General features: G+C 44.0%; 1 long non-coding RNA gene across 1 annotated transcript; it reads left to right on the top strand.

Moving 5' to 3' along the window:
- The first annotated feature begins 8,910 nt into the window (after positions 1–8,910).
- LOC144149375 (uncharacterized) lies at positions 8,911–18,974 on the top strand. Its single transcript, XR_013318286.1, has 3 exons — positions 8,911–8,991; positions 18,007–18,234; positions 18,549–18,974. It is a non-coding gene; the product is annotated as an uncharacterized LOC144149375 (long non-coding RNA).
- The last annotated feature ends 6,768 nt before the right edge of the window (positions 18,975–25,742 follow it).

Raw genomic sequence — 25,742 nt, 5'->3', positions numbered from 1 at the left:
TATAGGAGCGCCGCAATGCGGGCAAGCCATATCGCTTTCTTGCGCAACGTTTCCCGTGCACTTAGAGTAATCATGAAAACAGGTCTGAGTTAGTAATAAAAACTTGGTGACGGCGTTAAAAATCTAACTTACTTTCGTAGCATTTAACAAATTTAATTTTTAAGGGAAATAATAATTATACAATGCGCTAAAAATGTACCTTATTGTTTTAGTATTTAACAAATTGAATGTTTTAGGGAAATAATATGACCAATGCATGGATCTATAGTTTAGTGCATATTGATTGTGCTTCCGGGAATATTGGATGCCTGAATGTCAAGAGTACTGAAAGATGTGTATGCATTGAAGTTGGAGTTACGCAGAATAATATACCAAGCCTCAAAGTAGCTCGTTTGTGATGTTGCATTATGTAAACATTTGGCAATGAACACCTTCGCGTACGAGTACGAAGTTGCTGCTCCGTGTGCTTTACTTGTTTCCACGATAAAAACACCGCCGAAGGAAGTTGTCCAGTGCAATACAGGAAACCAGCTAACGTACTTTGCATTGAAGACTATCTCCCCCCGTTTGATCCGCAGATTGGCCTAGGTACCCTTCACAGAGGAGCTGAAAATGATGTTTAATGAAAGAAAAAGGCTGCAAAAGGCACTCCAATTTCAAGGAAAGGCATTCCAGAAGCCCCGTGTTGAAAAGGACAGGAAAGGCTACAACCCTAGCGACTTTTGTTGAATTAAATCTACGTTGCCAATTCGGAAACCGTTTTCTGAAAACAGTTTTTTTGTCGCCTAAGTCCCTTGTTCCAGTGATTTTTTCGTGACCGCTAGGTCTATTTTTTATTCCGTTCATGGCGTTACATTCCTTGATGACAAGTTCAGGTCAGGACACACTTGGTTTTCAGGTTGACTTTAAAAATTTGATTATTCAAATAATCGTTCATAGTTTATATGCCTTTTGTGCATTCTCCTCTGAAAAACCGAGAACTAAAAAATGTGTTTAATACAAAATCTGACTGTCACGACTCCATTCATTTATTTGAAAATGAAAAAACACTTCGAACAAGTTCTCTATCATGTTTATAGGCAGATCAAGCTCGGTACAAGGTGAACAGAAAAAAATTATTATAAAAAAAAGTGGTTTTAAAACATTACGTTGTAATTTTCATGGTGCTATCACACAAGCATTTCAAGTTGCTGCGCAATTTATCATCGAAATCTACAACGAAAAAAATGAAGTTGACTTTGATAGCAACGTCCCGACGCCTTAATTATTCGATATTCAATTCGATATTCGAAGCAACATATTCGGATTCGATTCGTATTAGAAAAGTTTGATATTCGCACACCCGTAATATTACATTCATTATATTTTTGAACTTTCTCAATGCAGAAATAGGACGACTTAATCGACCGAAGTGGGCCGCCAAGGCTTTATGCAAAAAAAGGGCATCCTAACGGCCCCTATCCATATATTCGTATTTCAAGTTACTTAAAACTTCATTTGCCTGTTGTAAGGCATGCCTAGGTACAATCCAAACAACATACTTACACTCGGTTGTTCATCCAATATCAAAAATGTATATGGATTATGAATTGGACAATTGTTTTAGAACTGTATACGCTTTAAATCTGTCATTGTGCGTTGGCAATTGATAAAACCCCTGTAAGCACACTCAATATAACGAATTGTAAACAGAAATAAAATGAAAACAATAAAAGTGCGAGAGTCCTTAATGTGTGTAACTCCATATGCATAAAATTATTAATCAATTAATTAATTAATTATTAATTAATTGTTGATTAATTAATTAATTAATAATTTACATAATTATTTATTAGAGAGTGCTCACCCTCAGGACTACGCCTTCCATGGGTGGTCCACTGGAAGTGCATGGGTGAAACGCAGGAAAACCAAACAATGAAGTTGGGAGATCGGTTGCCAAGCGCAGTGAATCACGAAGTGCAGTGTAGTGCCGCACGCACGCGCGCGCGGGCACGCAAGCACGCACACACACGCACACACACAAGTACACGCACACATCGAAGAGAAGAAAGCCCGTCTGCTCTGCCGAGGTCTCTGGGTCATTGACTAGCGATACTTTTCCCGAAGTCTTTATTGCCGGTTAAAGAGCAAAGCACGCTTCCGAGCATCACCAGCATTGGTTCGCCGTCTGACTGACCTCCTTCATAAGACCCGCGGCCTCGTCAGAATGGCATTCCCCGCGCTCCTATGCTACTGAATAACCTGCTGCATTAGCGCTCTCCCGGCGCGGCAACCACGAGCTACCGCATAGACTTTATTGGTCACACAGATCCGAGAGCACGCTGTCCTAACTGACAAGATAGCGGTGCTAGGGAGGAGTACCCAATCAAGCAAACGTTTGAGGGAGCGCCAAAGTACAATCGTGTGGATTCGCGCACTGTCTCTGGGACAGGAATTGTGGGCACAATACACCAGCCGATTACGACCCTCGCTGGCCAAAGCGATGGGGAAACTGCTTTAGTGGCTGATCGTTCTGGTGTGTCGCACGACCATGTGTATACGTAACGTCATCTTAGAATCCTCCTTTCCGCGCTTCTTATTTGAGCGTCCTCGGAAAATATACACGAACGTTAAGTGCTCTGGGACCATTTCCGCATGACCATCTCCGACAACATCGAGCTGCCAAAGATTTAAAATTTCTAGTACATGCTGACGTACTTCCATGGCGTAGCCAGGCGAGCCTGCGAGAGAACCTCGGCTGCGACTCTGAGCTACGACCTCGCGATGAGTCGCCTTACGCAGCGATTTTGCCACCCACACTTACCCAAACACAATATCGACCAATTCCTCACACAGAGAGCGATACAATGCTCAAGAGATATAGATTGTCCCAGCAAAAAATAAAGCATGGTACAAATACATGTCAGCGCCCTTGAAGCTTTGAGAGTTTATGAAACTTTAGGATTCTTCGTTCCGCCCCGCGCGCATGGAAACCACAGTAATGGTTAAGCTGTCCCCGAACAGCAAGGGAACTATTGGAAGCTCCACTCCACTGGTTGCGGTTCATATAGAGGGCGTCTTTCAGCCCCAAAGTACGAACGCTCTCTTCTGTCCAACTCGTCCGATCATCTTTACCTGTGCTTGGACTTCCGACATTTATGGATGCCGAATGTGTTAGCCTAGTATCAACCCTATTCCACGAACTTCTGCCAACATCGGCGTCAAGCGCTTGATCCTTCTGTGCGCTGAGGACAAGTTTACCTCTATCGTAATTCTGACAGCGCATCACCGAACCTTCACGGTGTTGTTCCGGCCACGGTTACCGAGGCGCGAGAGTAATTTCGGAGTATTGAAGGGCGGAAGATGGTCAAAAGGGTTTCGTCAGAATGCTCGACATGCACACGACAAAATCTAACCACACAAACCGCACCATTTGCTCCATTACCAGGCACAGAAACATAAAACCAAGCCCGTTTCCTGTAGTCGCCCAGGATTTCTGCATACGTTTTGGCGTGCTCGGAATAGCTTCTCCGTCAAAGGCGTATTTTTTATTTCTTGTGTGCGCTCTAACTCGGGCTATTCCATCGGGAAATATATTCGGACATGGAAGTGGCCCCCAAACTATTATTATCCCATCCGTTGGTTTCAAGGCGTGGAAAAGCGAACGATGCCTTCTCTGATCACACAGAGTAATTTTTCCTCTGTTTCCTTTCATTCAATGCATCTCTGTTAGCTCCTCAGAATGCCAGATTGCGCTCAACCTGTAGTAGACGTTCATCGTTGAGCGAGTCCTTTGGTGGGGTGGCCGGTTGGAACGCCTCATTTTTCACCACGAATGACGTATTTAAGCTTTCTTAAACGGCGAAGGCTATGTCAACGACGCTTTGGAAAGGCACGGTACCGCAAGCTGTACGCCTTTAGATGTTCGTATGCGGGAGCCACTGATATCTCGCTAGTACACCATTTACGGACCAGCCGCGGGTCGCTCACGTCCGCTTCCACTGTCGGTGCTATTTTTGCGGCGCGGTCATGACTCAGATTGACCGTTTCTATGTGCTGGAAATTTATATTTATATACAGCAGTAAAAATGTTCGCAAACGCGGTCTACGTACAAGCCAGTAAATATTTCTGACGCAGTTTTATGCGGCAGATTTGTTTTGTATTAGCAGCACGTGTGAGTTACAGGCCAGCGTTCCGAGGCGGGAATATGCATCATGGTGAATTTCCACAACCCCACAACTACACAAACCTGAAATTTACTAACATTGGTTCCGTAAGCAGAGGGTTCTCAGGTGGTCATGCTACCCTTATACAATTTAATTGAAATTGTTCTGTGCACTTACATGACCTAGTAGAATAGGCACACCGAGTTAGCCTGTTATTTACGCTTGCCAACGCCTTTCTTCAGATTTTGATCATTACCCTGGGCACCAAGGTGTCATAAATTTCCCTAATATTCTGCGAAAGAGGTACGGTGAGTAATAAAAAAACACTCGACGATCAACACAAGACAAAATATTAACCACTGCGTCTTCTTGCTCTGAGGTGAGCGCCAGAAAACGTTCATTTGGTACAAACATCCTCCGCGAACAACGCCGTGAAGGCCACGTTGGATGAGCCGTGTCCACAAATAAACGTTCCCTCACAACATCACCATATGACACATGCTGGCTGCAGAAACTAGCACAGCCTAAAACCAGATGGCCTTATTATAGACCACACTCTTGAAACAACACGTCTCGTCGTTTGCGAACTGCCTAGTCTATTAGGCTCAAAAAATACGTCCGCCGAGTGTTCAAACATTCACCAAAGTCATTAGGCAAAACCCAAATTGAACTAGCAGCTTGTGTGTCTAATTAAAAAAATGTTCATTACGTTATTGTGTTCCCCATGCGGCCACATCGATGGTTAAGCGTCCCCCCTTCCAAGGCCCTGCAAAGTCTCAGTGCATTTCGCATCCAGCTGGGTGTCGCGAGTCGTACATGGTTTAAATCCGAAGATCAATTGCTTTATTTCACTCCCGTAAAGGCCTTCTGTTTCTGGCAACTGGCAAGCGTGCAAGACGAAACGCACCTCTCCCTGTGCTATTATCAATCAGAAACGAGGCCACAGTACAATTCACTTGTGCCTTACGTGCTCTGAGGTATGAGCAATCATCCGCTGTTGCTGTCGCCGACAACCGCAACAGCAGTCAGAAAGCGCCCAGAACCGCGTACCAAGATAGCACTTGTGGTAGTTCTAGCCCTTTAACAAACCGCAGCTGTTTTCTTAAATGCCCTAAGCGCACTGTTTGCTTACATACGTGCCTATAACCAGTTGATCTGACCGCAGACAGGCACAAGGAAGCAAAAGAGAACCGGACGACTTCATGACAGCCTTTAAGCCAAGCAGCCCCATCTGCCCCTGTAGACCCCCGGAGAAGCGGCACAGCCTTCGCAGCAATCGCATAGTTCGGGGCTTGTGTTGTAACGTACACCATCCTATAGCGGACTAGAGATAGTGCTTTGCCTGCGAAGTCATTTGGAATGTCTTTTGGAAGCATTTTTATGTGCGCGTTTATTTCGCAGAATAAAAAGTGCGGCAGGCGAATTTTCAGGTCCGTGTACTCCTAAGGTGGTAATGATTTGGGAGGTAATGTTTAAAACCCGATACCAGTAGCACAATACCTAACGTCAACTCCATATCGAATTATAACTTTCAGGTTCCTTGATTGGTAGGGGCAACTGAAGTAGTCGAAGTCGTTTCGAAAAAACGACTTTTTCGTACAGCAGAACGCGCACAAACCGTCAGCTCATAGGACAGGTATAAAGAAGACGAAACCTTTTATTATAACCCAAATCGAACCGCAAAAAAAACTTTTTTGTGCTGATCTTCGGGACGTGAATAACGCTAAAAATGCTAGGTATTTTTTTTAATATACCCTTGCGGCGGGAAATTTAGCGATTCTGAATGCGCAGAATTATTCAACGCAGCATTCGGTTCCATGTTCACAAACGCAACTAACAGTTCCCGTGTAGCATCGCCTCTGTAATGCTGACGATTGATTTATTCGCTTCGGAATAACAAAGTTAATCGACAAAATAAACCTCCCTTTCTCGGCGGGGATTATGTGATATTAAGTCGAAATTTCTGGAAAATACTAAACATATTTTTGCGATATATTTGTTAGTGTTGTTCTGTCAGTCGTTATCGAAAGGTAACCTACCAATAAATTGGAAAATAGGAAAGGTTATTCCAGTCTTCAAATCAGGTGATAGATCATGTCCACTCAATTATCGCCCCATTTCCTTAAAGAAAGCTTGCCTTGTGAGCTCATGAAACCCGTCATTTCCATCAAAATCATGCACTTCTTGGGCTCAAATATAATATTTCATCTCGGAGAGCACAGGTTTAAAAAAACGTTTTCCATGTGAAACTCCACTTGCCCTTTTTTTCATGACCTGCACACTAATCTAGACAATATTATACAGACTGACGCCATCTTTCTTTACTCTGCAAAAGCATTGACAAAGTACCCCACAACCGCATGGTGTTAAAACTTTCCAAATTATTCTTAGACCCTAAAATGTTACCTTGGATTCGAGATTTTCTGACTACCAGTTCCCAATTTTTTACTGTGTACGAGATTTCGGCGCACGATAAAGATCCCCAGGTGGTCAAAATTAATCCGGAGCCCTCCACTACGGCGCGCCTCATCGTCTGAGTTGCGTCGGCGCGTTAAACCCTACAATCAATCAATCAATCAATTTGTTACTGTTAAGGGATATAACTCCTACCATGTGGCAGTAATCGTTTGCTGTGGTGCAATCGTTTGCTGATGACACTAAACCCCAATAAATGCAAGTCCCTCTCTTTTACCCGTCGCCGCAGCCCCCTCACATATCCTTATCAAATCGGTAACGCTATATTGTAAAATGTCGTCACTTATAAGTACTACGGAGTAACTCTGGGCAACGATTTGACATTGCGCGCACATATTATCCTCATATCATCAAATAACAGATCGCTTTGTATGTTAAAACGACACCTACGCCATGCACCATTTTATGTAAAACTGCTAGCCTACGAATCTTTAATTCGCACCTAACTTGAATATGTGTCGCCTATATGGAGCCCTCAAGAAGCATACTTAACCGAATCACTAGAATCAGTCCAGAATCGAGCAGTTGGATTCACTGATTCCTCATATTCGTACAACGTGAGTGTTTCATATCTTAAAAAGGAATCTGGTCTTTTAAATCTTAACATTCGTCACCGAGCTGCCAACATCATTTTGTTAGGCAAGTTTAATGAAAATCCACCCGGTCACCGGCCCTCTATCTTGCCTCCTGCTCGCTTATATCACCGTACGAATCATTCTTTTAATGTCGCCCGGCCACGTGCCCGTACCACATCTGCCGCCTTTTTTTCTGTTTTCCCGCAGCCTCCGACTGCAGTTGCCTTTCCGCTGATCTTGCCACCATAATGTGCAACTCAACATTTACAGAAAATGTCACTTGCTTCTTTTCAACTTGAATATTCAAGCGTGTTCCTTTTTGTACCTCTGGTTCTCGCTTTGTCTTTTTTTTCTGTTTTTCTCTCTGCAAGGTGTTACGCCTGTTAATATTTATACCCATACTGCATATGTATTCTTTTCCTTTCTGTAGTTGTTACCCCTGTTCGTATTTATACACATCCTGCATATGTATTCCATTTATTGTATCGATTTCCCACCCCTTACGTAATACCCCCTAGAGGGTGTCTTTAAGATAATGAAGTGACGTGATGTGATGTATTTCTCTCCTTTGGTTCCTGCACTGTCATGGGCAAATGAAATGCGATCGCGAAGATATGGGTTAGCCGATAACCAGGAGATTTCTCACGACTGCCAAGTTCTCGCGACTAGACACCGTCTCACGTGGTCGATGCACGGAGATACTGCTGCAAAACGTGAAGGCGAGAGCGATGCAGTGATCTTTATACCAGGGATCACGGCGCAGCTGCTGGAGAAGCAAGGGCCATGTAGAGAAGACCGAATGACACGGGCCGTGGAGTAATAGATGTAGTGGAGGAAAGGCCATAGCAGGGCGTTGCCAATGCGACGAGGTGTCTCGACGTTCTATTCCAAAAGTCGCAGAACACCCGGGTCCATAGCGTCCTGACGACAGGCTTCCGAAACCATCGAGCCTGCCAAACAGCCCACCTTCCGAGCCCACTTCATCTTCATCGTCTTCTTCTTGCCTTGCCCCTCACTGCATGGTTACCCACAATGGCGATAGTTCACAGCGGAACCTTGCGCTGGTACTTTCTTCCTTAGTTTCCTTTTGATTTTGGTCACCCCACCACAATGTGAACATGAACACAAAAATAGCGTGGTTTCATTCCATACCAGTCAAATTACGCGTGGCGCTATTGTAGTACCAATGTTTCAAAATCGGCCCCTCAAAATATGAAAATAGCGCGCCAATAATATACCTTTACGAAGGGTTTTTTTTTTATTTGGGTGTTCTGGCCCATATTTACGGGTTCATGTTATATTTGTCCATGACTCTACACATTATAACTAACTTCCATTAGACACCTGCCTCTTTCCAGAATGTTAAGGAGTAGTTATGTGGGCAGAATTCGAAAATCGGAATTACGAAGATGAAAGATTTTAAAACGAATTTAAAACAACGAATCAACTGCCTCTACCTGGCTAGAATGAATTTGTATAGCGGATGCCGTTACAGGTCATTTCTCCCATACCTCCGCGGGAGGAAACGAAAGAATATATAGAACAACATCCTCCTAAACTGTACCCGTATAACTGCGCGCAGACGGCACGCCGTTTTAAATGGTCCGCTCGAAGCGTTTATATTGCAAAAAAAATCTTTTTTTAACAGAGGTTTCCTAAAAAGAGCTTTGCTGGAACACCTGTCGGATCCACGTGCTGCTTCTCCTTCCGCTGCGCGCACAGATGGAAGCAGAACAAATACATGCAGTGCTCCACATTTACGCTTCAGAGACCACCGGCACCACACGATCAAACTGTAAGCAATTCTTTGGGTGCTTAGTGTGCGGTCCATGTAATATAAGCCATAAGTTCTCCAATGAATTCTTATTATACTCTCCAATGTTTCCTCGCATGAAGTAGTTTGTATGGAATCTGGACTGCAGGGCGGGAGTTTGGTTTAAAGTATATAACTCGCTCTTGAATGAATAACTACAAAAACGATGTTTTTTCTAAAAACCTTTTCTCAAACACTTCACCAAAAAACTTGAACATGTTTTCGTCGGGTAGAATTCTATTATTTGGCCTTCGTTATGCCCGTGGCAGCGATTGTCGTCGATGCCAGGTTTATAAAAGCCATTCTTTGGTAATTACCCCAACATAAAAACCTGTAGTGTGAGTTTTCTCATCTTTTATAGAAACTGTGCTCGCGACCGTCTTAGAGCCCACACCACATCAAGTGCTGCCTCTACTGTACACCCAAGCTACACCCATCCACCCACATACACAAACGAACGAGAGGGCATCATGTACAGGCCCTTCACGCACAACCCGTAATACCGATGTTCTTGCCTGAAAAAAATTGTAGGGATTCCTCCAGCGTAAGCTTTTAGTATCACCCATCTTACTTTAGTTAATCAAACTTGCAAATATATCACCATTTAGCTGACTCCTGTTGCGGTGTTTATTAGGCGCCTTTTCCTTTTTCAGCTGTCGCTAGCGAGACAACGACCAGTCCGCGCGGTGGGTATTTCCATTAAAAATGGTTTCAATAAAACACTTTCTTCTACTAGACATGCTGGATCAGTTGCGTAAGGAGTTGTGTAACTCTCAACTATATCTGCGTTTGATCTGCAGTGCTGGCGATTTCAGTTCTATTGCCAAGACCGCGACCGAAATCACCCTTCTGCCTCATTTGTAGTTATCGCATTGCCTAGTCCACGTGGTATTCTAACGACATGTAGTTAACCAGTTCCATTGCCTACTCGATGTATTTTTCCCATAGCCCACTCCAACAAAGGTGCTCACTCCGTACGCCTTGTATCGGTGCTAGACGCCCGACCAAATCCACATTTATTTCAGAGGACCCCATACGTGTATAAACCCCGCCGTTTTCTGATTACCCATCATGGGTCCGCCTATTTTCCTAAAGTCGGTATACAGCAATGGTATGGAATGGCACTCCAATACCTTCCATTTTTCTCAACTGACCAAACTTTCAGAGGAGAGGGTAAAACCTAGTTTTGAAACCGTGAAAGAGGTATTAATGGACTTCTTCCTCTGTTGCACTGTAATAGACGAGAAGGCATCTTCAGCATTCTTATCAGTGGAGAGCAGATTTTTGGCAACTGCCTACTTTTTCCTTGCGCTTCTATTGCGCCAATTCATTATGTGGGCGTGAAATTAATGTTAAAAGCTTTCATGGTGATTTTTTAGTGCTTATAAATTGCTTTTTTGTAGATTGTGCCTTATTGTATATAAATACTAATTAAGGCCTATTCTGCAAATCGGCGCCTGTTTCAACACAATTTGGTCTCACGTTTCGCTGAAGGCTGCCGCTTGCAATATTTCATTATGATGCAGGTGAGCATTGACTTTTCGGAATTTTATGCTTTCCAAGCTTGTCCTCTAGTCAAACTAACTCCCAGAAAAGAGCCACTGGATGCAGGGGAATGGGACGCTAATACTCAGTGATAAGAAAAGGCACTTTGAATCCAAACGGCCGAGGCGGTGGGAGTTGTCAGTTGTTTTCCCAATTTTTCGCGGTGATTTTACGATTATTTTCTGCCTGCCCTACAAACAGATTTCGTCAAACATGCGCAGTCATGTTCTTCTGGGATCATACTCAAAGCCAACTCTATTTTCAATGCAACAGTTGAGCATAAAACCGGCATACGCTAGCAGATCATAACTGTATTGCAGAGCCAACAGCGAGTCACCACTGCGGACCGAGATTTTTTGCGCATCAAAAACCAGACACGTTTTCCACGATCCCTACAGCATTCTTTTCTGTCAAAAATATGTTTACCTGCTAAACACCTTTAAAAATGTAGTTCGAATTCACAAAAATATATTTTGCTGTTAAAAGGCGTTTCCCTTGTACGACTTTGATGATGTCATAGTATATCATAAAATTTCTAGAGAGTTACCGAACAATCCGTATGTAAGCGTATTCCAATTTCTTCGTGAACTGTTGTCCCGCTTGCCTTTATTTTTTATATCGGTTTTTGTTGCGTCGTAATTAAAGTATATGAGCCACCCTAATGTAGCGGTCTTTTTAATGAGTATTCCTATCTCTCATGTTTGCGTTTTCATGCGTATTTCACTAGAAAAGACGCTTGAGCAAGAGACAGTGGCTGCTCACCATGGATATGATCATTGCGCTTGTTTAATTAGGCGAGCATATTACCATTACTTCGGCAGTTTTATGCGGGAATTAAACGGTTATGTTAAAGTGTTGCCGCTATTTTGTGCCTACATAAACAATAGCAATAATATTTTTGGTTTTCCTCTCAGAAAAGTCAGGTTGCACACATATTTCTTGGAAATTATTTCCATATCTTTAAATTTTAATCGCGCCTTCATTTACGATGTTGCAGTCGTAAATTGTTATTTTGCCTGCCAGTTTTGACTGCCTGCCTAGAGCAAAGCAGCGTCATGCAAGCACACTAGGCATGTCGGAGACATGAGTGCGGCATGACGTAAAGAAAGGGGAGCTATATATTCGTGCTCCACTTTACCTGGCCCGAGCACAAACGTTTTCACGAACTTAAAGACTCCCACGCGGAGTTTGTAAATGAGCAGCAAAAGAACAAACGACCGTTATATCTCCAAATATTTAGGCCAAGGTTCTCGAAATTTCCAACACTTTAAGTTACATGAACCTGTATATCCCGGCAAGCGATGAATGAGGAACTTTATGAAGAGCAAGGTATTTTTAAACATAGCTGCGTATGCGAAATTAAATGCATCCTGCTGGGTACGGGGTGTCCTGCTTTTACGAAGTTGCGGCAGAATCGTCGTTAAATAATTTATTTTTTTTAAATTTTTGTACGTACACTTACCTGCGCATTACAATCCCTGTGCGCATTACAATCCTGCTTATGCATTGGGTCATTTTGCCGGCACACACGTCCCGTCTGAAAATACCAATTGTTGTAGAATATCACATAAATGCTGTTTTTTTCCTCAGATAAATTGTAATTGACAAACATATTATTAGACTATTGCTGCTGCATTAACCGGTAGCAAATGTCTTCCCTTACATTCTCAGGATGTGGATTACATCATCCGTGAAGGCTATTGCATCCGCAACTTGAGCGCACGCCGAAAGTGTTATTGTTGTTTCGTGTACCCAACCAAAAAGTGTATAAATTTAGAATATGCAGCATGGAGGACGCTGGTGAAGAGATGTTATTTAATTATTTGTATCTGATAAAAGATTAGCGTTCACAGCCGTATCCCACCCGTGTGAAAAACCCTCGGACGCCAAAGAAAAACTCTGTCTGGCACGCAGAACTATAAAACACTAAAAGTTCTATTATGTGGCGCCCATAACGTGTATAACAAAAATAAGCACATTCCGACTTGCGTATTTCAACTGAAAACCATCCTCATTGTAGTGATTGTCATCATTATTATCTATCAACATCACATTCGAAGTAATATTCGGCGTTGTACAGTGAAACCTCGATATATCGAACAGCGTGGTGCCCGCGAAATAGTTCGATATAACCAGAATTCGATATATATAATCACGAAGAAAACGCGCCATAAACTGGTACAAATCAATAAATGAACGAATTGTGCAGTAAATACTACCTTGGTGCTTCAAAGTATTTATTCTTTTGGCTTAAAGTACCGCAGCAGGGTAGCTGGCGTGTTATACACGACTTCCTCAACGTAGTCCAAACGTTCCACAAGCGACATGCCGGTGCCTTTTATAGCGCTGCAGTAGCGGTGCGGTAGGGCCACAACCGCTGAAGCCTCGGTCGAAGTCGGGAGCGGTGCACTATCAGCGCTTGCGGGTACAACCTCAGCAGCGCCTTCGTTTGTGCGTTCAGTAGTAACCTCTGCTAGGATCTCCACACCCGTCAACTCTGCCGTCGTACCGGTGCTGTCGTCACCGCCAACTAAGTCATCAATGCACATGCTTCGTGGCTCAGCCCCAACAAAGCGCTCCAGCTGGTCCAGGTTTCTTCAAGTTCGCATTCTTCTTTTGCACCGTCTAATTCAGCTTCGGTGCAACCGATGCGAAGCAGTCGGGAATGCCCATCACGCCACCGCTATCCTCGAGGGTACTGCGGGATAGCCCGCCGCTTGTCAACAGAGCGCGAGCAGCCTGGCAGTCTGGGGTGGCGGAGTTCGATATACCCATTTCATGTCCGTCCCAGTTCGAAATAAAAAATTAAAAATGCATGTGATTTCCCGCGGGATATAGAAAGTGTTCGATATAGGCAATAATTCGATATACCCGTGTTCGATATATCGAGGTTTGACTGTAGTTGAATGTTTTAAACCCCCTGGCAACATCAAAGTCTGTTTTGAACACCAGGACTAAAATGCACACAAACATAGGCGTCAAATGCACATGTTCTATTGAGCAATATCTTCTGTATCCTAGGGACGGAGCAAACTTAACAGAGGCGGCCTGGTGTTTGCACACGTAAGCTTAAGTAAGTCCAAACACAAAGATGCCTGACCGCTTTTACAATGTAAATGAGCAAGGAGTTATATTTCTCGAACACACACCCAAGCGCTCATTTATTTATTTATCAGAATACTCACAGCGCCAGTTTGGCATTACAGTAGGGGGGGGGGAGAAGTAAATATATATCATAGACAAAGAAAGCAGTTAATACTGAACACATGAAAATAACAATTACAATTCAGAACAAATCGCTGAGACAAACCAAGAGAAAGAACCGTTAATGTATGCCCGACAACAACGATAACAAAAAAAATAAGCATGACATAAACGTACATGTGCAAAGCAAAACATGGTTCTGGTGGCGCTAGAAGGAAAGCACCGGAAAGAAATGAAAACACAAATGCGAAAATGCAAATCGCACGGCTGAAGCTAATGCATCACTTGAAGACAACGATACGAAATCACTAGGCAACCTTTTCCATTCAGTGACCGTCTTAGGGAAAAAAAGTGATTTTAAATAGTTCTGTTCTACATCTATATTGCTTATTCTTACGAGGGTGATCGTGCCTTGCAAAAATGTATTCTGGTGTCTTTATATAGCTATCACGATTGATGCCGCTTCTATTATGATACAAACTGTGCAAAAATTTTAATCTGAATGCCTTCCTACGATTTTGAAGGGTATTCCAGCCTAAGTTTTCTTTTCTTTGGGATGAGCCGAGTATAATTTTGAAACACGAAACGTGCTGCTAAGCTTTCTACCCTTTCTAGTTTCATTATGTCGGTCACAGTCTAGGGGTCCCAGATGGTACAAGCATATTCCAGTATTGGCCTTTTGTTAGTCTTGTAAATTAAATTTCTTTTTTCTAAAAGAAAACACTTCGCATTTTTACGGAACCTACCAAGAACTCTACACGCCTCAGCAATTATATAGTCAACATGACGGTGCCAGCATAATTGTTGGGTCAAGTAAACGCCAAGGTATTAATATTCACACACTGATGCAACATTTGTCCTGTTAGTGCTATACGGATGCACATGTGGCGACCTTTGTCTAGCAAAGCACATCTGGACCGTTTTGTCAAGATTTATACCCATGTCCCACATTCGTGCGCACACACGCCCGCTCAAACACACGCCCACACAAACGCACACACACACGCACGCACACACACGCACGCGCACAAACCCACGCCCACACACACGCACGCGCACACACCGGCCCGCACGCACACACACACACACACACACACGAACGCCCGCGGACACACACGCGCGCACGCACAACCAGGGGCGCATGAACGCGTGCCCACATGCACACACGCACTAACACACACGCGCTCACACACGCCCACATACGTGCCCACACACACGTACGCACGCGCACACACCACACACAGCCCACACACATACGCGTGCACACATCCACGCAAACACACACACACACACATACACCCACACACACATACGTTCACACACGGACTCACACACACGCACGCACAAATAAACACACACGCACAGGCGCGCGCGCACATACACACAACGCGCACACATGCGCACGCAAACCCACGCATACACACAGAAACGCCCGCGTACACACACACATAAACATGCGTGCGCACACACACGCACGCACACACACCCACACACGCACGCACGCCCACACACTCGCTCACACAGGCACGCGCGCACCCACACACACATACACACACACGTGCACACCCGCGCAGGCACACCCAGAGAAACACGCACGCCCACGGACACACACACACTGAGGGAGCAGTCGCACACACAGAAGCGCACGCACACGCTATTACGAACACGCACGCAGGCACGCGCCATGTAATATTGTGACTTACGTAACTCCACAGTCCATTCTATTCGGTGATGGCCCGAACAACACAACTTTACCCAGCGATGTACCCAAGCCGGGTGGTTTTTGCGTAAGAACAGCCCCCAAACTTTGCACACCGCTGCATCCTCATCTGCGTTTTATGGACACGGTATTTAGAGACCGCCTCGATTGACTAAAATATAAACATTAAGATTACAATGAGTATAATGAAGAAAGAATGTGTAAGGCGTCGTTCTGGCACAGGTTTTTCTTTGCTTTTGATTCCGGTATAAACACTCCACGAAAATATTTTTTTGCCTTTCACTACTCGGGAGATTCCGGGTGGAACACAAAGATGAAAGCATTTAGCTTATTATATATTGAGCAGATATACGGTAGCTGCGGTCTTTAAAACTGACCTAGCCTCGTAACCTGAACGGTGGAGGGTCGGTTCGCCATCACTGCGTTTATTTTTCAGGTCTTCGTAAAAAAATTGAGAAGTAGTTTGTGCTGTATATTTCGAAAGCAAGAGGTCTGTACGAATACACATGCGATAAAAGTAGAAAGCCGCACTTCGTACTCGACATTTCTATTTATACTAGCATCCTTACACACTTCTGGTTATACATAAAAGGAAGTTAGAATACGGACGTCCCGCAGTTCTGCTTTCAAGTTTTATTTCGGAAAACACGGTTTAATCCTTACCCGCGGTACATGACGTCTTCGGCTCTCCGCGTAGCTGTCGTAATACCACACACATACTAAAAATTCATAACGTACTTATCAACATGCACCCCCCCCCCCCCATTCGCATCAATGCATTTCCGAAAGACCAGTGCCTCTCTCAAAATCCTCCAACCACTCCCGTTACCTAATTTCGTAAACAGTTTTACCAGCTGTATGTTTGTACTTGTTCCGTCCATCGGGTGTCCAATAAGGCATTTTTAGTCTCTCATTCTCCATGTCGTTGCAATGGGCGTACGCACGATGTTCGTCAATCACATCAGAGTGCCTGCCCGATCCTACATTCGAAGCTGAATGGGAGCTAAAATATATTTCGCCAAAGTTTCTTCCTTTACCTTTGACGAAACTATCTTTTGAACACTTGTGAATCCTAAAATTTTTTGTTTCGTTTTCTTGTCTGTCTGTAGCTTTCTTTGAACATTAAAAAGGACCACGAATTTCTGCCGTATTTTTAAACTGCACGCACACATTGGTTGTATGCCTGTCTTGATCAAAGCATCTGGGCCATTCAGGTCGATGGGGTCGTAATGGGACTGAGAATGGCTTTGTTAGTAGGTTGCATATAACTGGCATTAACCCATTGAAGGTTGATACGCTTTTCTCCGCATTACAACGATTTTAGCATTTTTCATGCAAAGAGTACGGGTGAAGAATGTAGACGCTATGTATTTATGCTGCCGGGGCCCACATTGCTCAACGTGTCGATGGGGACAACTAACGAAGCTTCTTAGCACATAACATAAAGGTTAAACAGAATTTATGGTAACGGTATACGCAAACTTCATGCTTCCCGAGCATTTTCTGCCGCCATTCCCGAGAAACAGGAGGAAATGCTCTTTATTGAGAATTTTAAATATCCCATGAAAAATTGTTGCACTGTTTCCTTTTTCGGTCAGACAAATTTGCAGTCATGGCCGCCAGTGCTCATTAAACCAACTGAAGAGTTTGGATCTCGGACACGATGCATGCATGCCACCAGAGCCATAACTGTTGCGCTGGTTTAACGCTGGTAAAACAAGTAAGCTCGGTTACCCGCTAGAGTGCGTAATTATTGTGCTCACAGTTGCAATTCTCTTTTTATCTGGTTTGTTCTACTTTTCTCTAAACCAAAACTTTTATCCTTCCCAGATGTGCGTTTAATATCATTCCCATGGCCCATTCTCCAGCCCCTTTAATCCACTCACATTGCCTCGTTCCAAACAGGGGCTACTGTGGAATCCGGGATTCGAATACCCCCTCTTCGCACTTAACCTTTTTATTTACTTACCGTTTACAGTGGTGGTGTTGACAATACGACAAAAATGACGACAAAGACGACTACGGTTTCATCTGGGAAAGGGACACGCATTTTCGCACAAAAATGCTAGCTTTTCTGAGTGGCATTTGCAATATTGTGGCAGGGGCAAGCATTGCTCGTTTGTTTTGTAAATATTTATGTGAATTTCTCTGCGAGAACAAACCAACGAAAGCGCGGTTATTTGGTTTCCCAGGAGAATAAATGCTGCATGTAGTCTACATGACGCTGCAATATTCAAGGCCATTTTGGCGTCATATATTATTGTCAGCAGCAAAAATCCGTTAAATACAATCTCACATTCTAACTCAGAACATTAAAAACTTCGCTACCATTTATTGAAATAATCATGCCACTTTTCTACCACCTCTCCGAAAAACGTGCTGGAAACATTCATGTGGCATGCTCTGCAGTCTTTTAATTCCTTCCCAACAGCTTTTATTTACAAGTGCCATTTATTTGGCCCACACCCTCTTTACAAGCTTTTCGTCGTTCATAAAATATTCGTTGTTTTCCCCTCATTGGTTTTCAGTGCTGCCACAAGAAAACCACCCGAGAACAGACATCAGCAAAATCATGATCATGGTACAACATGCCATAGTTACGCTTGCCCTGGTCAGCCAAGTCACCTGCTTTGTGTGTACCCCAGGCTTCTGTGACGACGTTGAGTGTGAACCCGTACACGATCCGCCATGCTACGGAGAAGTGAAGCCGAACGCTACAGTTTGCAGGTGCTGCCCTGCTTGTATCAGGATACTCGGTGAGGAACTTCAGGCTACAGCAATTCCCGTTTTTTTTCTTCTATTTGGCAACAATAATTGAAGTAGGTAAACTTTATTTCTAATGCAGAGTGCCCTGTGTTGAAGTGCTTACGCAAAATAAAATTAAGGCTATAAACGGGTTGGTTGCCACAGTATCAAATGCAGTTAGACCTAGCTGAATGTTCAAACGCGTAAAGAGCACATTGCGCAACAAAACGCGTTTTGTTTGAACTTAATATTGTGCCTTAATTCTGTACGTACACCTTAAGTTTCCTACTGTGTTTCAACGTACGCCTTTCTAAACTTCTTTCAGGTCCAAATGATCCCTGCTTTGAACAATTACAAGACGGGTGGCCAAGTAACCTGCAATGCGCTGATGGATTGGTTTGCAATGAAGCGACAGGAACTTGTTTACCGAACGCTTAAAGTGTTCTTGTTCTGTCACTGCTATTACACGTGAAAGCTTCATTTTCTTCTAGATGCCCACGGGCGTCTTTTCCTAATTATTAAACCAAAATAAACAAAAAATTCAGCAAGAAATGCATTGATTGAGACATCTCTATTTAAAACTTGCAACAGCAACATCTGGCCTCTACATATTGTGATGAGCAAATCTCATACGTATACCTGACCCGTACACACATACCAGTCATACTGTAGTCAGTATCCCATAATAATTATTACTACGCTAGCGAAACACAACCCGAGAACCATTATCTTCTTCAGATATTATGCACTCTGCGACAAATTTCTGTTATGTCTCTTTCTTAACTAAACACTATGAACATAGACACAGTCGTGTTGTCGTTTCTATTATATAAAAAATAATTGGTGTACCTTGGTTAGTATGTAAAGCGTTGCTTGAGGAAATCTGTTTGCACATACCTTTTCTAAAAAATCTGTTTCAATGAGTGAAATACCATTGGCGCCGCGGCACATCTCGGTCAGTTCTACTCCTGAGATGGGGGATGCCTCTGTTTAGTTTGTAGCCATCTCTGTAGTCAACGTCGTGCACTGAGCAGCTCCGTACCCAACGTCAACTTCACATTATATGCGAATGGGTCGCATTCCTTTCCACTTTATCTGCTTCAGTGTTAGTACACCTAAATTATTAGTTCTCGACAGACACAAAATTTCAAGGATGATGAATAGGTAATTTGTGGGCAGGCTTCGTAAAGTTTATATACAACGACTAATGTATACAGCAAAAAAACTAGGGAATCTCTGACTAACGCGAATGTAGCGAAGCTGTACGCGAACGTCAAGACCATCACGAAGACGTATGTCCACGATTGCCGCCGGTTTGCTTGTTTTTCGCGGCCGCAATGACCTTTGCTCCATGATTGTATAAGTGCGAGCTTCTGGTATTTATTTTTGAAGTGACAATCATTGGAGACCACCTTGGCAGGGCGAACGCTATTACATAATCTTAGTGTTCCGAGCAAGATTGGCTACTATTACGGCGAACGCTGGAGTTTTTGTTTTTTGGCTAATCTTGGCCGATCGTCCTACGTGGGTATGTTGGTTCAACAAACGTACACTGGCGGAGCTTGGCTGTCGCCGCGAGGCCCGCCACACGAGCGCTCAGCATTTTGATAGTTTTTCAACGGCCGGGCTGTCGCCGCAGTCTTGGCTAATATCCAATAATTGGTGTACTTACCTTTACAAGCGTGCGCTAAGGACGCCGGTGGGTCGTCGCGAATCGGGCACACACGAGTACCTTTTGTTGGTTTCGTTTTCTGCCCCGCGGTCGCTGCGAGGCCTGCACTCAGGTGCTCCCATCGTCAATTTCTTGTCGTTTTTAACTGTGGACATGAAACATTACGATTTGCTAAACAGCTTCGCCGTTAAGAAAGCTGTGAAATCATCCAAACAACGTCTCCATCATCCTTAGGTTGTCAACCTTAGTGTGTCAGCTAGCACTGCGTTATAAAGAGCACTTGGGGCGGCTCTAACAGTCATAGCTACACAAAAGGAAACTGAAAAATATATTTACTACCATTTCGCCTGAACTGTACCATGCATTTATCGGCAGGGGGCACCTCATTTTCAAGCGCGGCCTACTATCGCGTGTACTACAGAAAAAAACGTTTTTAGGCAATGCTGCATAACCAGTGTTAGGGTCAAGGCGCAAGAGTGTTCCGCGTGTTACCGTGGCTTGCGCTGCGCGCAGAGCTACGACCCGAACAACTACATGCAGACCTCCACATTCACGCCTCTTAGACGAATGCCACTACATGATCGACATGTAAGCAACAGATTGCGTGAATGTTTAGAGTTCTTTTCATGCACTAATACAACAAATGTGCTAGCCTCGGTTCTCACCCACTTGTACTCCTCATTTATTTTTATGTGTAGAGGGTATAGTATAAGGCGCGGAGAGAAAAGGCCGGAATGTGAAATGAATTATGTTAATATATCAATGCGGCATGAGAGCTCAGACTAAGCTGCATCATCAAGTGAACTCCTCGGGCCTTTGCAATTTTTATATAATATACACCCTTCTAAGGAAGCTACAAAAGCTACAGCTAAATATCAAGCTACAGAAGCTACAGTTAAATATCAAGCTACAGAAGCTACAATTAAATATCAACGCATATTACAGCCAAATGTCTGAATGCCTGCGGTACGTCGTTTTGAATGATTAACTTTTGTTTTATAATTGTCAGGCAGGCCAGCTGAATAGAGCTTAGGGGGACCATTTCTTTTTTTCAAGCTTTGCGGCCTCCTGTTACAACCGTGCTCGGATAGTTGAAACGAGCTGTCGTTTGCGTTGGAAGTCCTGCACTTAGAAACATACAAAAGCCGATAGCATATCTCCTACATAAAGGAATAACGCGTGCGCAAACGTACACGCCCTTCACGCAAAACGTGTACTTCGGTTCCTGCTCCACAGGACGGCGGAAATGCTATGACTCTTTCCTGTTTGGGATAGAAAAAGTATCCCAAGCAAACGAATTCTTTCAAATGGATAACCACCATGGGAGAAGAGCTCTGCTGGTGAATTAATTATAAATATTTCACCCCTCTTCTACTGGAAATTTTCCGAATTGTGGTCATGCACCTGTCTCCAACAAGAAAATGTAGATGGTGCGGAGTGGGTACTTGCGGCAATTAATTGGTTTAAATAAACAATTCCTTCCACTAAGATTCCTGGTCGACTAGTTCGATAATCATCTGTGTTACTTACACCCAAGTGCCATGTTTGATCTCCTGTGATTGCGACGCCTGGGTTAGGATCGAGGCAGCAACAATAATAGTCCGTTTCTCAATTATTCCGCTCACAATAGATCATACTAGGTGGAAATTACTATTTAACGATGCCCAACAAATCTCCCCGCTGTCCCCGCTTTGCTTCAGCGATAGAAAACAAGTTTAGCATCAAAGGCATGCAAACGTAAATTTCATAAGCTTTGCCACTTGCCACTGCGGCCTGCACAACTTTTGCAAATGACGCCGCACATGGCTTTCTGTCTTGTGAATTTGTATGTCTTCTACAGTTCTCGTTCGTGCGCCCTCCGCTCAACCACCAGCGAATGGTTCGTAATATCTCATACTCTCACATCCTTCATCCATCTTGATGTTAAGTGCCTTCGCATGACACACGATGACTCTCCAAGGCAGCGAAATATGCTTGAAATGAGGACATCATCTGTAGTTGAGGCCGTAATTCTCACCTATCCCGTAACTTCCTACGTGTTTTCCAATTACGGCACTTAAACAGTTTTTTCAAGTCCGGGCGCATCTTCAGAGAAATAAGATAGTAAAATCAGCTAGTAATAGCTTCCTAAATTTTTACTCTCTGGGCACTAATATTCGTGGAGTTCTGCGGCTTCAGGAGGTTAGAAATGTCACTGCAGGTATTGACGGCCGTGTATTTCGGAGGCGTGATGTCTCCACACTTAATGGGACAATAAGGGCTCGAGCAAAATTTGTTCTAACTCAAAGATCGTACGTTTCGTAGTTTTCCGCATTTTGTTCGACAAGCAACCATCCGTTATTGCTGAGAAATACGTGAATGAAGCTGGCGTTTCCCTCACCCGCTTGCTATTCATCTTTTCGTGACGCAGCCATTGCGTCAAAATATTGAAGCGAAGCCCCGTGCGCTCTTGTGCGCAAACGCTGTCACCGGTATCTTTTAGGTCTACAACACCTGGCCGAACACTGCAACCTTTCTGTTGTCGAGGAGATGGCTTGGACCGTCACCATTTTGCGCGGACTGAATGCTAACCGCGTTTAAATGCTCCATCGGCCGCCGCGCTCACCTGCTACGGCGTCCGAAACCCTATCAATCCGGATGCAAGCATATAGTTCAGCGGAGAAGCTAGTTTTGAAGCACCAAGCACTGTACAATATCATCATCAAGGCGCTTGAAGACGAAGAGAAATAAGTCTTCGCCTTCGCGCGAGTGCGTGCTACTTCTACTTCTTCATTAAACGTTCTTTGTTTTATGCCGCCACTGGTCTCGCTCGTCTGAACAAATGGTGCCTGACTTGGATTCTACCTCCACGTCCACAACGGACTGACTCTGCGGCTGAGCAGCAGAGGAGGAAACAGCGGTGGAACTGCGGGCCAACCTGGATTGCGTGACGAGACCGGAGTGGCCAGCAGACGCGTCAGAACTGCTAACAAGTAAGGCGTCACAATAAACCGCCGAGAAATGAGCAAAAACGTGATTACGAAGAAAAGGAAGGCGCTTCACTACCAGATCACGCAGCTTATAAACGCAGCCGAGCAGCAATCTCATGAAGCAGCCAGCAGAGAACAGCTACTCGCGACTCAGGCGCAGATCAAATGGATAACCGAAAGCCTCAAGAATGCCAACGAGCGACTGAATAAATATCTGACTTAAGAAACAACCGTTTGCGAATTTGAAAGAGTAATAGAGTATGACATGAAATAACAGCAATTTTGTGTACCATCGAGTTGAGAACTAGAGAGCCTGTACAAATGAAATTGAAAAGCAACGCCAGGCAGGCGGTAGCACGGAGTACAGCTCAAGACACAACGGAGCTAGTTAAACTGCCCAAGCTGGAAATGATAAAGTTTGGTGGAACAGGTTTCGAGTAGCACCGCTTCTGGGCTCAGTATGAGTCAGCAGTTCACCTTAGACCTAACAAGACGAAGGGACACAAATTCAAATATTTGTTAGCGTCTGTAACCAGAAAAGCGGGTGCCATAGAAGGGCTCCAGTATTCCGCAGAGGGCAATTACGATGAAGCGATAAAAATACTCCAAGAAACGTTCAGAAATTGAGAACAATCGGTGGAGCTGCACATGTTAGAGCTGCTGAACTTAGAGAAAGTAAGTTCGACACAAGAAACGGACGATCTCCGCAGTCTTGTGGAGAGAGTACAGATCAACACATTGGCACTAAAATCAAGGAATGTGGAACCCGAGAGTTACGCACCGATGTTGTTGGCTGTGTTGAAAAAGCGATTCCACCCGAGCTATCAGTACAGTTCAAGTCGAAAGAAGCGATAAGAAGCAGCTAAGCCACGGAAGGTAACGCGGGAAACAACTCAACGGGGAAAGAGTGCGCTGAAAAGATGGACCGGCTGATGACATTTCTGCGGGAGCAGTTGTGCTTTCGGGAAAAAACACAGCGTGAACAAGAGAACACAGCTGTGAAGCCTAAATTATATAAATCAAGCAGCTGCGCACAACTTCCAGCTTCTACAGCTCAGCGGATAGAATCTGCCTATTGTGCAAGCAGAAAATCCACATGACTGAAGACTGTCGTAAGAGCATTCCAATGACCCAATAGAAGGCCGTTCTCACACAGAATAGGGCATGCTTCAGGTGCACCCGACCGAATCACACTGCACGGATCTGTAGAGCACGCGTGAACGTTTGTAAAAATACATTATCCAGTGCCACTAACGAAAACTACTTGATTTCTATACGCGCTATGGATTCCAGAGCCGTGCGTGCACATCCACTGCAAAGAGCGCAGTCTTTACTCGGTTGAAGACTGGCACCACACGCACACTCTAAAAAGTATGTCCTTATCGTATGTTTGAAACGAAAACTGTGGGACATAAATATTGCTGTTTCTCCACATCTCATTACCCAATTTTAAACACAGCCACATTTGGCTCACTTTTCATATACATGCTAAGCGCACGAATGTGGTCACAAGCCGCTGTATTTACGTTATTACATTTTCTTTATATATTTATGGTTCGCTATGTAATTCACTAGCGAACATTCTAGTGAGTTGCACTGCCTTATCCAGGAGTGGTACTTACCATTAAACGGAATGTCTGCGCCAGAAAAAGTAACTGTATAGTACTGTCCTTCTTTTCGAATAAGGGCATATATGCCGGAAGCATTGAAAATTTCACAAGAAATGATGCACCTTCTTCGGAACACCAAGGGAAAACTCATTTCACACGGTGTGACTGGCTGGACAGAAATGTTAATATGATTGACAATGTGGCGAAGTCCGTGCTCCTCATGCCTTCCCGGATTCCTGAAATAGCTACGAAAAGGATTACGTTACAGACACAAGACACAAACGGAAGTTTCAACTGCCATAGCTTGACAAATACCCTTGGAAGAATTAGTCGCTTTGCTTGCGGGCCCATCCAGACTTATTCCTGTAATTTTCACCATTAACACCGCTGTTCTGGGGCGGAAGGTCTGGGTGTCAAGGTTTGGTATTTCCTAAAATTATTGCTAGTGATCAAACACTTCTTGTATGCATATGTAATACATAGCATGACGTTTTTTAAGAGAAGTCCTGCGCTACACATTATGAAAGTGAATACATCTTATGTAGACTGAGCACACATGAACTTTGTTTAATCGATTTGGTCAGTGACAGCAACTTCCATGTGACCTTACAATCCGACAGGACCGACTTGAAGCCAGAAGATACGGGTGCGATTCCCCGCCCCGGCGGCTGCATTTTTGATGGAGGCAAAAAGAGAAAACGCACGTGTGTTTCACATTTCGCCGCAAGTTCCAGATCTACAGGTGGCCAAAATTCTTCCAGACACGCTCACTGCGGCGCGCTTCAGCCCCTGTGTAGCGTCGGCGCCAAAAACGCAATTATGAAATCAAAATCAACCCGAATGGATTGCAGTCAAACGTCGGACGCTCAGCATAGTTAGCTAATTCGGGCTTACACTGCAAGTTTCTGTTCGAGCGTAGAATGCTTGTATGAGAAAATGTTCTTTTTATATAGGGTATTTTGGACAAGAACAACTTACAAAACATATATTTCTCGCTGGCTATGTCATTCTATTGTAGATTTCACGCTCATCCAACTGCACACGTTGAAATAAAGGAAGTGATCTCATTAATATTCCCATTTATTATAATGCCTGCTCAAGGTGTCCGTGCATGCATTATACGTCCCCTTTCAAGGGCGCGGCTTTGCCTAACACGGTATGCGAATTTTTTCCTAGGCTACAGTTTCCCCTGTCAATAATATACCACAATATCACCGCCCAGTATCAGTAGAGACCTTACAGATTCCTAGGAAGACGAAGTACAACTT

The sequence above is a fragment of the Haemaphysalis longicornis genome, unplaced genomic scaffold (assembly GCF_048455015.1).
Source record: "Haemaphysalis longicornis isolate Haplotype H1 unplaced genomic scaffold, Haemaphysalis longicornis Haplotype H1 scaffold_8, whole genome shotgun sequence".
Lineage (NCBI taxonomy): Eukaryota > Metazoa > Arthropoda > Arachnida > Ixodida > Ixodidae > Haemaphysalis > Haemaphysalis longicornis.
The sequence above is the reverse complement of the archived record's forward strand: the minus strand, read 5'-3'. Positions and strand labels throughout refer to the sequence as shown.